Genomic DNA, 7,733 nt, shown 5'->3' on the forward strand with positions numbered 1-7,733 from the left:
GGTCCCTGGCCTGAGGGCTGCTTTGGCCTGCGCTGAAGCACGGCTTTGAAGCTCCCGCTCTATGTTGAGGTCTCACCGACTCGCGACTGTCTGCGGATCCCCACAACACAAAGCTCCTCACAAGAACAGAGCACACACTCTCACGCAAAAACATTCACACAAATCAGGGCGCAAAATAATACACACTGTCAATAATGCCACCAGGACTGTAATGTCAGAAATGTGTTTGTTTATCATTCTGGATTTGATTTGAGTTATTTGTTTATGTTGCATGATTTAGTTATTGCATGAGTTGTTCCATTGAGACTTTATTAATTTTGTGTTTTGTGTGTTCTTTTTTGATGTGTGTTTTTTTATGACATTTCTGCCATTGCGCCCCCTGGACTGAGACAATAGAAGTGGGTCAAATCAGCGCAAAGACTATTCACCTGGTTAATCGGACAGCTCGGCTCTCAGCCAATCAGAGGAGAGTACCTCCATAGACAATGGGTTTGGCATAAGAGCAGGTAAACGGCTTTTTCTTGTAGGTAGTTGAATCGAGACGTCAACAGACACAGACACAGCGGAGGAGATCAGCCGCGGGGAACAGGGAGGGATAACAGCCGTGCAGACCAGATCGTTCGACCCCAGGAGGAAGCCGTCAGTGCCGTGTGCGCAACAACTGCAGTGGAAGAGAGTAAAAATCTCCTCCTTCGCGGTGAGTAAGACGACGAACAGGCGCTGTGAACGGCACGAACAGAGACCGTGTGCTAATTGTGGGTGGAGAACAAGTTATCTGGCCGCTCTTCTCCCCCGCAGGGCCCGTGGAGGAAGAAGCGGCGTGTCGGATGATCGGCCCAGGCGTGGCTACTCCTGTTTCCCCTACACCTCTCCCTGTGTTGTGTACATTGTTTTATTTGGTTCATTTTAATCGTGGTTATTTGTGGTACCAGTGTAATTGGTTATTCTGTTGCCTGGCTAGGCTAATTGTTTGTTCCGGTTTCTAATTATTTATTAAAAACTGTAACAGAACACCCTCCGCACTGCATTTTAATGACCTTGCTCTTTAAACTTTGCACCGATCCTTTTATCCGTTTTTAGTTATTTATTGAGAGGACCCTTACCTCTTTTAAAACAAAAGGGTGGCGTTGTCACTTTTATCATAACTTATTGCACTGTCGCATTTTATTTTTTTAAGTCAAGTCATAAAGGGCCACAGTAACACACCCCTTCCCGAAATCAAACAACTAAAGCCAGTGCGTGAGAGGAAGAGGATTAATTGGGTTTTCAGACCACTCACGTTCAGACATTTGCTCTGACGTGACGTGACCTGAACCGGACCCCAGCTTCCACGAGTCGTCTGTGGGAGCTGTAGGGCACAGCCCGTCGGGAGTACCGGCACATTTGAGGGATGTTATTTTGTCCTGCGCCGTCAACATTCAAGCAGGAATGAGCTGATGGAGCTCCTCGCAGTATGTGTCCACACCTTGCTGCTGCTACATTGAGTTTTCCTTTGATAATGGCCACCAGTGATAATAATTATCCCGTGTTGATGAGCAGTTGGAAAGTGAAGACCTGTAATCGGAAAGCAGTCACGTGATGGAGGTTAAAAGATGGACATTGTTGCAGATAAGCAGCTCTCCTTTGTTTTCTTATTGACTATAAATGTAGGGGAATAGGGATCTCTTCACTGGACACTAACTAAAAAATATCTGGCTATTCCATTGATCTTGGTTCCAAATGAATCAATATCCTACATTTGAGCCTTTTTCTTTTTTTGCAAACAGTTCAAATGTTTTGTATGTGATTGAAAGCAATTCAACATTTCACTGACAGATAATGTGGAATGTATGAAACTAAACACTGCAGTAATAATCAGGTGTAAAGGTGCTATGTATATAAGTATGTGGGTGTATGGTGCACAAATGTTTCTCTCATGTCTGTATTTAAGATGTGGGCTGAGCTCAGACAAAATGTAACTTTTATCTTTGGAGGAAAGTTTCCTGCTGAATTCTTGGCTCATTAAAATGTCTGTCATTGATTTGAGGAGCTGCTGTGATTGGCATTTATTGAAGCGTCCCGTAGCTCCTCCTGCTGCTGCAGATATGACAGCGCCACGTACCATTTAATCCAGCATGTTTGACCATAGACTGTGTGACAGAGTGGAACTGCGGCTGTACTGAATTTGAGGATCCATGTATTTTTTCATATGAGATTTTATTTAGGATCATAAGTAGGCCTACATATGATAACCATATTACAAGAGCAAGTAAACATATTCTTCATAAGACAGAATACTGAATAGGTTTCACATGAAACACCTGTGTAGTTATTGCATATGATGTTTAAAATGTACTTTCATTTTGTGGGAAAAGTGTCTCTCTGTCAAAATTGTTTAAAAATTGATTGGCTTGTATCATCTCACATTGCAAAAGTTCTAATCTTGTCCTATAAAAATGTTTCTTTACTGAGCCTTAAAATGTTATTTAAGTGCACGTGTACAGGTGACATCAGAAGCAGTCTGATGGCTCAGGTTTCAATCACTCAAAACAACTAAACAGCACTACAACGGCAGCTGTGGCTTGAAGAAACGCCATGTGGCTTATAGTCTATATCTATCTAACTGTGGCCGTGCCGAGGCCTGACCACGTTTGGTCCTTTTCCAAATACTCAGGTTACAATGCCCCTTTAATAGGCTACACAATGCAAACCTTACACAAGCCCCCAGATCAACCAGTTCCCCCGAGATTACAATGTTTATCTACTTACGCTATTAAACAACTACAATTCAACAATTGAACAAGATCAAAACCAACAGGAAATTCATTGGACCTAATTAGGTTTTTTGTTTTTAATTACAATATATTAGTGCTTTTTAAGACCTGGCTTCAGCAAAGTTTGTGTCACCATCAATATGGAATGATGGGACACACGAAAACTGCAATGGCAGCTGTAGCTTAGAAATATGGTTGAGTTTGTGCCCTATCTCCCCCATCTACCCTGTCTACACACCTACCTAAGGGGGGATTCGGCTGATCTGGCTGCCACCAGCTACAACCCAATAACCAGTGTGAGGTCATCTGTAGAACCTAGCCTCAGCCACATTCCTGTTGCCATCACGACGACAGGATGGAACGCCTGATTAATAGACGTTACCCATAATCCCAAGGGGCAGTCTCTTGACTTTGATATGTCACACAAGACGTCACTAGTTCTCCCTGACCGAGATTGTAAATAGAAGTCGTGTCTGCCAGTTTTTCATTCCGCTCTCTCACAGAGGAGACGTGGAAAGCTCCTGTGGTATCAGGGGGACCCCGCAGTCTCGGCTGCTGGAACAGCAACCCTAGACCTCCGGTCCATCCACACCTGCTGTCGGTGGGAGGCACAGCCCCTCAGCACGAGCTTCAGGTTCTCGTGCTGAGAAGCACGAGCTTCAGGTTCTCGTGCTGAGGTGCTCGGTCTCCCACCTACGGCAGTGAGGTGGTGGAAGACTCGGACCGAGCGCGAGCCATTATATGACTCGTGGCTCCCCGAATCTCGGCTCGTAAAGCGTCTGAACCCTTAGGTGGCGAGGCGTGATTCCTGGCCATCAGAGCTTTCAACGGTCCTCTGCGGGAGTTGGGGGAGGACAGCCCGTCGGGAGCGCCGGGACATTTCCCGGTGGCCTGAGGGTTGTTTTGTCCGCAGGAGAACTCCGGTCTCCTGTAGACCAAGAGTCCAGACTCGATACGGACCAGAGGCTTCACAGTCCTTTGTGGGAGCTTGTGGCGGGCAGCCGGTCGTGAGCCCGGGACATGGGGGTCCCTGGCCTGCGCTGAAGCACGGCTTTGAAGCTCCCGCTCTATGTTGAGGTCTCACCGACTCGCGACTGTCTGCGGATCCCCACAACACAAAGCTCCTCACAACAACAGAGCACACACTCTCACGCAAAAACATTCACACAAATCAGGGGGGGAAATAATACACACTGTCAATAATGCCACCAGCAACGTAACACACCCCTTCCGAAATCAAACAACTAAAGCCAGTGCGTGAGAGGAAGAGGATTAATTGGGTTTTCAGACCACTCACGTTCAGACATTTGCTCTGACGTGACGTGACCTGAACCGGACCCCAGCATCTACCCTATCTACACATCTATCTAAGGGGGGATTCAGCTGATCTGGCTGGCTAGGCGAGTGTTCCCGTCGTCCTCACTGGTCCCCAAGGCCCTAAGGCTGTGAGGGAGGACGGGGTGCCACCAGCTACAACCCAATAACCAGTGTGAGGTCATCTGTAGAACCTAGCCTCAGCCACATTCCTGTTGCCATCACGACGACAGGATGGAACGCCTGATTAATAGAAAGTTACCCATAATCCCAAGTGGCAGTCTCTTGACTTTGATACGTCACACAAGACGTCACTAGTTCTCCCTGACCGAGATTGTAAATAGAAGTCGTGGCTGCCAGTATTTTCATTCCGCTCTCCCACAGAGGAGACGTGGAAAGCTCCTGTGGTATCAGGGGGACCCCGCAGTCTCGGCTGCTGGAACAGCAACCCTAGACCTCCGGTCCATCCACACCTGCTGTCGGTGGGAGGCACAGCCCCTCAGCACGAGCTTCAGGTTCTCGTGCTGAGGTGCTGGGTCTCCCACCTACGGCAGTGAGGTGGTGGAAGACTCGGACCGAGCGCGAGCCATTATATGACTCGTGGCTCCCCGAATCTCGGCTCGTAAAGCGTCTGAACCCTTAGGTGGCGAGGCGTGATTCCTGGCCATCAGAGCTTTCAACGGTTCTCTGCGGGAGTTGGTGGCGGACAGCCCGTCGGGAGCGCCGGGACATTTCCCGGTGGCCTAAGGGTTGTTTTTTCTGCAGGAGAACTCCGGTCTCCTGTAGACCAAGAGTCCAGACTCGATACGGACCAGAGGCTTCACAGTCCTTTGTAGGAGCTTGTGGCGAGCAGCCGGTCGTGAGCCCGGGACATGGGGGTCTAGGGGTCCTCTAGAGCAGTGGCGGCTGCTGGTCCTGTAAGGAGGGGAAGCTCATTTTCGGCCTACATTATAAAATGTGTCCGTTTATTTATATGTAAATTCGAGTGACAGAAGAGAGTCGCCAAACACAACGCTAGTCGTTTTTAACAAAGACAAAGTCGCTGAGGATCAGTAACGTCTCCAGATCAACTCCGAACAACGGAATGAAAATCTTGAAAATTGCTCCGGTGGATGCTTATACTTCAAGATCACTATTCGCTCATTTCGCTGTCAATCAAAAAGGGACTCAGCCTCAGACAGATCATCCAATCATCATGCAGAAGCCGAGCGTCCGGGCCAGCCCACTGTCCCATAGACCCCCAGAGACGCTGAGCGTCCGATGGGCGGGACAAAGCCCAGCATTTATCCAATGACCGTCTAGTTTCACTGCAGTGGAACAACCCACTCTCTGCTTCCCCGTTGAAGTCAGGAGACGCTCGGCGTCTACACTGTGTAAAGCTCTGTGGCGCTGCGGGGAGGAAGGAGAAGAAGTCGTGTCGGTTACCTGTGATAAGGAGCTGATTCTGAACAAAAGATGAACGTGTTCTAGCGCATATTTAGTCAATGAAATGTTCACACAACAGAACATATTTGACCTCTTATTTTGTTGACATTTTAGGGGAAGCTGAGCTTCCCTTTCAGTCTTAGAGCAATCGCCACTGCTCTAGAGCTCCCTCACCTCCTCCGCTGTAAAGGACAGGAGACTTGACCCCAGTGTGGAGGGAGTTGCAGCTGCAGTGTCAGGTTGTGGAGGAGATGCTGTAGGAGAAGCTGCAGCTGAAGCAGTGGGAGAGAGAACAGGTGAGGCTGTGTCACACCTGTTGTAGAACAGGCTGAACTCATTGCCCTTTTCCACATCACCTGATGTTGCCTGGCTGTTCTTCTCTTTAAAGCCAGTGATGGTCCTCATCCCCTTCCACACCTCTCTGGTGTTGTTGTGCTGCAGCTTCCTCTCTTCAGCTCATGTTGCACACACCTGTCTCCATCCCTGAAGGCCTCCTTTTTCTGGTTGAGGAGGGTCTTGATGTTACTGGTGATCCAGGGTTTGTTGTTTGGAAAGCAGTGTACAGTCCTTGCTGGTATTACTGTGTCCATACAGAAGTTAATGTAGTCTGTGGTACATTCAACTATTTTATCAAGGTCAGGGTCCTTGCTTTTATCATTTTCCTGTGACTGCAACAGGACATTCCAATCTGTGCACTCAAAACAGTCTTTTAGAGACTCACTGTAGCTTGACTTGAGGGTCTCCATGTCTTTGCCGTCAACACCGATGAGTAATCCTGGCATCAACATCTAAATACAAATGATCTGAAACATTTCAAACAACACTTCACCTCATTTAACCCTTGATGGGTGTGCTGACCGTCCACATGTCGAAGGCTACTTTGATGAGAATGCTGCACGGACAAAGCATCCTTCAAAATTAAAGATATGTAGAGAAAATAAATGTACATTTTTCACAAAGGATGGACAAGGAGTGACATTATTCTTCATATTTATGAAGCAACTGCAGTTGATTCCACACAATGAACTTTTAGACATTTCAGGCTTCAATGCTTCAGTTCACTTCTTTAACCACTTTACAACAATTTACACAGAAGGAGCACAAGGATGCCACAGATCACAAAGGCTCCACCTCTTCACTCATCAAGGAAAAGCTGTGTTCCTTTCACTACTTCATGGTCAGACAGTAACAAATCACTACATCCAATGGAATCCATACATTGAGTTTTTAACATTCTGAATGTTCATATACTGGGAGGAATCACACTTTCAGTCATGTTACAAATATCACCAAATGTTGAGTCATGGTCTTACAGCTCCAGATGTGCTCATGTTATTTCATGGTGAAAGTACAGTTCACAGCCATGCTGCACAAACAGCACATTACAGCCTATTACGACTTCATTTTTGTCATGTCTGAGATCTGTAGCAGTCACTCTTTTGACAGAAAGCCGTCCTGACTGTGATGGAAACATGAGCATTTAATCTCTGTCAGTCTGACATTACAGCTATCACACACTGAGGTTTCACAAATGACCACTAGAGGGTGACAGAGGGATGCATATATATATATATATATATATATATTATATATATATATATATATATATATATACACACCCTGCCATGACTCCACAGAGCATCTGATCCTTAAAATAGAAATACTGCACTGTAGAAATCCTCCTTTACAGGTTTCCTGCATCCGCAGTATTATTTGTGTTATTTTATTCTATATGTGCATTAACTAATGTGCACAGCAGCTCAGCTGAGGATGAAACGTAAAATGTGTCAGGCAGACAGTTTGTCATGTCTGAATAATAAAGTTTCCAGTTATAAAGTAATGAATATTATTATGTGGGTTTTATTTGACAGACCTATAAGAGACTGACTCTTTGTGGTCCTGTAGTTTACAACTCACTTCACTGAAGCTTCATGATGCCATCTTGTGGACTGATAGTAGAAGTACATCAGCTGGTGGCAGCTTCCTTTGCCTCCCAACTGTCTGATTGCATTCAACTGACACTGATATGAGCCAGAGAAGAAGAACCAATCAGTGGAGGAGCAGGTGAACTTTTTGCAGATGAAGATCTCTAACTGTCCACGACTCACATCACTGTTCCATCATTATTCACACTCAAAACTCTGTGTGTGTTGTGTTGAAGCCCAGAGCAGCAGAACACACCAGGCTCTGCTGGACCTGGACCTGGACCTGGACCTGGACCTGAACCTGTTGCAAATAGGT

Source organism: Seriola aureovittata, chromosome 21 (assembly GCF_021018895.1).
Source record: "Seriola aureovittata isolate HTS-2021-v1 ecotype China chromosome 21, ASM2101889v1, whole genome shotgun sequence".
Classification (NCBI taxonomy): domain Eukaryota; kingdom Metazoa; phylum Chordata; class Actinopteri; order Carangiformes; family Carangidae; genus Seriola; species Seriola aureovittata.